Below are 5008 nucleotides of genomic sequence, written 5' to 3'. Positions count from 1 at the left end.
CCAAAGCAAATGTGCCTCCATGAAAAACATCAAAGATTAGCCCTATATATACCTAAACGTGTACGGGAGCTCTCCTGCTCTTGGTTATAGCAATGCAACATGGAAATAACTAAAGCTAGAAGTCCATCTTTGTATTTAGAATGTGTGCAACAGCATGTGCAGAATCGCAGGATCCCAGAGGGCTCAGGCTGGAAGGGCCCACAGCGGGGTCACCTGGTGCCACCTCCCTGCTCAGGCTGGGCCATCCCAGAGCACAGGGCACAGGATTGTGTCCAGGCTGCTCTGGAATATCCCCAGGGAGGAGACTCCACAGCCTCTCTGGACAGTCTGTTCAGTGCTTGGTCACTGCACAGTGAAGTTCTTCCCCATGTTCCGGTGGAACTCCCTGGGCTCAGTCCCTGCCCGTGGCTCTGGTGCCATTGCTGGGCCCCGGAGCAGAGCCTGGAACTGCTCTGGCCCTCCCTGCACACAGGGACACACAGGGACACTCAGGGACACACAGGGGCACACAGGGACACCCAGGGGCACACAGGGACACTCAGGGACAGCCAGGGGCACACAGGGACACACATGGACACCCAGGAGTACACAGGGACACAGAGGGACAGACAGGGACGCAGGAACAGACAGGGATGCACAGGGACAGACTGGGACACTCAGGGACAGACTGGGACACTCAGGGACACTCAGGGAGACTCAGGGCCCCTCTCAGCTGGGGCTCCTCTCGAGGCTGAACAGCCCCAGCTCCCTCAGCCTTTCCTGGGTGGGGAAATGCTTCAGTCCCTTCATCACCTTAGCAGCCTCCACTAGACCCAGTCCAGGAGCTCTGTGTCACACTCAAAGATTTGTGTTGACTTTTGGTGATACTTGTTTCATCTGCCAGACTTGAGCCCTCTGCCTGTGTTCCCTTGCTCTCTACAGCCAGTGTCTGTGGTGCTGATCTGTATTCCAACCTCTGAACCTGAGGATGAACCAATTCCCTGGCACAAATTCTGGAACAGCTGTGATAAAAAATCATTCTCTTCTCTCTCAGTACTACATACTGCCCAAGACCTGTCTGCTCTTGGCAGATGGCAAGTGATCTCCCTTTTTATCAGCAGTCATCTCAGGACATGTCCTTCTTCAAGGTTTCATAAATGAACAAAGACTTTCTAGGGTTAAATTTGCTCTGTCCTGGAACACCAGCTGACATATCTGCTGCAATTTGTGCTCCAGCTCTCTTTCTGTTGTTTTGGCTTTGTACTCTGTTCTCTCCTCTGCCCACTGAAAGGATAGAATCAGGTCTCATTATAATCTTTGCTGATTGGGAAGTATCTTTCACTAGCAAAAAGTCAAACCCCATGTTAGCTAAAGCCCTGAAGGCCAGCAGAGCTGTGGAGCCTATTCAAAGAGGATGAATTTAATAGTAATTATAGATGAAAGCTTTGTTATGCTTATGTAACCCATAATAGCACAATTTTCCCATGACTTGCTGCTTACAAGATAGCTGACCTTCTACCAGTTAGCCACTTTCTTACAAATCTGCACAATGTGCTTTTAATTAAAACTTGCCTTTGAAACTAGTTCCAAATGAGTTGTCCTTTAGAAAACCCCAGTGAAATAGGCCCCATCTCTCTGGTTTTACTCCAAGCAAATCCTGCATTTTTTTGCACCCACCATAAACAACATTCCTCTCAGTGTCATCCTGCTAAAACAAAGCTTTAAGAAAGTCTCACCTGGAATAACATTGACAAGGAATGGTTCTTGCTCTGCTGAAGTCAGTCAGAAATTATGCCAGGTCCTCCTCCAAAGATGGAGAGAAAGATGGAAACAGGATAATGTTTGCTGAGGATTTTTACTTTCTTATCCTGCCTCAAAGAATTCTGATTTTTCCCATGAGACGTGGGCACAAGAGCAGGGCTTTGAGACTGTTACATAAGGAAATAATGATGAGAAAGAGATGGCTTCAGAATGTCTGGTAAGGATACACTGCACTTTTCACAGGTGCTTGCAACACTAAGTGCTGTCTTAATAAAACAAGTAATGGAACTTGGTCAGGTCCAGGAAAATGAAGGCAGAGCAAAGGATGAAAAATAAATTTGATTGAGGCGTCAGGGCACATTATATCCACAATCTTCTTACCAGCTGAGAAGAAAAAGAGTCCAGATTAATTCTATGTTTCATTGCACATGTTTAAAAGTAGTAATAAGATAAAATCTACACAGAGCTTGTGAGAATCTCCAATATTTCTCCTAAATGATCACCCCCCCGCAGAGCACCAGGTTTTGTTCCTTGCCAGCAGTGAAGCTTCAAGGTCACATCCCATAGAACATTTCTGTGCTGCACACTGAAAGCTGCAGTGACAAGTTTCATTTAAACAGAGAAGAGGAAGAAGTTAAAGTTAGGACAAGCATCACTGTTAGGAGCAGTGTTTCTGGAAATTTAGGGCAATGAGCTTGAATGGAACTCTATTTCCTTTTTCAATTAATTTAATTTCAATCAAATGAACTGAATTGAAAAAAAGCCATAATTTTATGAAAAAACCCAGTTGCAATATTAGGCAACTCAGAGCTGAGCATAAGTGAAATAATACATAGGTGGGTTTTTTTCCAGTAGTTAAGATATCATATGCAACCACTACTATTTTTTTTTTTACAAGAAAGGGTCTGAAATGGCAAGATCCTAAAAGTGAGGCAGCACATTTCAGGTTTTTGTGATTCTCAGTGGTGTAAACATTTGAATTTGAGCAGTTTAGAGAGGAGTTCTCAACCGGAGGGCACCGATCATGATGTGTCACACAGGAACCCATCAGCATCTCCATCCATCTGATGCCTTAAGTTTCAGCTTTCATGTTTTCAGATTCTGTGCTGCCTAGGGGTGCAGTTCTGAGCCTCATATTAAGTGCAGGTAGGTTCTCTTCACAGAGTAGACAGACAAAATAAATCCTTTTCCTGCTGGAGACCAAGGACAACTGTTATAAATTTCAGGCCCAAAATCATAAACAACGGTGGGCTGAAGTGAGAAAACAAGAAGGATGGGACCTCACAACCTGAAGCTGTAATTGGAAAATTAAACCCCAATATGCAAATGGACCAAAACTTATAAAAGTGTGAGACCTCGTGACCAGTTGTCTATTTTGTGACCATTTTGGGTCCACCTTGGGTGTAGCCCTGGTCAGGCTCTTGTGCTGCCCAAGGTGTGTCCTTAAAGGCCTTTTAATAAATATCTACTTTATTCTGTAGCTCTGTCCAGTCTCTGTTCCAGGTCAGCCTTCCTAAGGCATCACATCTCCCAGGCCCAAGAGAGAGGAGTCTTTTCTCATCATGCTCTACTCTAAGAGAGTAAAATAAGATTTGCAAAGGTGCCATTATTTTTCCATGCTTTCATCTGCCAGAAAAGAAATCATCATTGCATTGCTCTGCAGATTCAGAGATGAGCACTTAGCCAGGAGATAATTTAGCCCAAAATAGAGAGTAGTACTTTCCTCAGAAAGAGCATCCTGTGTTCTTGTGAGAGATGGAAACTGAAGTTGAATCCCACGTGGCAGCTGTTACAAAACCACTTTTATTTCTCTCTCTTCTATTAAACATTATTCCAAGACTTCACCAGTCCTAAAGTGTGAAATCACAGAATCACAGAATATTCTGAGTTGGAAGGGACTCACAGTGATCACCAAGTCCAACTCTTAAGTGAATGGCCCATAAATCTTTTTGCTATCAGCTCCAAGGCCCTCACTGGCAGTTCAAATTGGATGCTCTTGTTCTAAGTTTTTTTGGGGTTTTTTGGTGTGGTGTTTTTTTGTTTTTTGTTTTTTTTTTTTTTTTTTTTTTTTAGCTTCAAAAGATCCTTTCAATCCCTGGAGTTTGTTCCACTGGGCTACTGACAGAGTACAGTCCCAGCTCTTCTTGACCTTTTCCTTGGCCTACCAAGGCTGCTTTTGCCTCATTCCATCCCAAAGAGGACTCTCATTCCCTGACCAAGACAGTCTCTCCTTACACTCCCTAAGGCTCAGTCTTTGTTGGCCATGAACAGAGAGATGTGAACACTTCATTTCAAACGAGATCTCTTCCATTGCTCATACCAGGCCAACCATTTTCCTTCAGTCTATTGGAAACAGTTTTTGGCTGTTGCATTCAGCTTCCTCCTTGCTGGCATCACCCCAGAATTTCCCCGTCATCCTGTTATCAGCTGTGCTGCACCACTGCTCCTCTTTCTCACTCATTTCCAGCTCCTGTGTCCCAACTCAGAACAGAAATGCCTGTGACCAGTCTCCAAATATGCAATCTTACTTTTTTCTCCCTATTAAATTCCTTTCAGCTTTCTTTTAATTCCAGTCTTCGAGGTCATGCAGCTTTTAGGATATAAAGCCCTTATTTTTCTGTTAATAGAAGATGCCCTCTAGCTTTTCATTGGGAAATTGAATTGCAGCGTCATTTTGTGCCAGTTCATAAAAGAAACTATGACATGAGCTGAGGCCTGAGGCCTGAGTCCTGTTTCCTGGGAAACTCTGAGTTCTTTACCTGCTGCTTGATGTCACCTCCTCTTTTCCAGGTGTCCCCTCAGAGGAGTTCTGGCTGTGTCCCCATGTCACTGAGCAGGTGCTGTGCCCTACCCACAATCACAGATTTAAATGTGTAACGTTATTCATGGAAAACCCCAATTTTTCAGAGAAAGCTATCAAGTTATTTCGTCATTATCTACCTACAACAAGAGAAGCCTGCATTTTATCTTCTCTTTCGTTTGTTTCTGACTCTTTACACATAGTGCTCCAAAGACTCCTCAAAAGTTTCTCATATTCTAAAAGCCAACTTTTCTCGTGATAAAACTTTCTGTTTAGGGAAAACTCAGTTTCAGATATATCATCAGACAAAAATTTAGCGAAACTCCTTTCTCACAGGCCTTTGGGTATTTTTCAGAAGATTGAAGTGGAGATTATTTGAATCTTCATCATTGTATGAGCTTTTTTGTACTCCTCAGGATGCTAATTTTCTCCTTTTGTCTGGATTTTTCTGTTTTCCAAGCTGACACT

Source organism: Chamaea fasciata, unplaced genomic scaffold, assembly GCF_029207755.1.
Source record: "Chamaea fasciata isolate MVZ Bird 193981 ecotype frontalis unplaced genomic scaffold, bChaFas1.0.hap1 SCAF_6, whole genome shotgun sequence".
In the NCBI taxonomy this organism is placed as follows: Eukaryota; Metazoa; Chordata; class Aves; order Passeriformes; family Sylviidae; genus Chamaea; species Chamaea fasciata.
Note: the sequence above shows the minus strand (reverse complement) of the source record.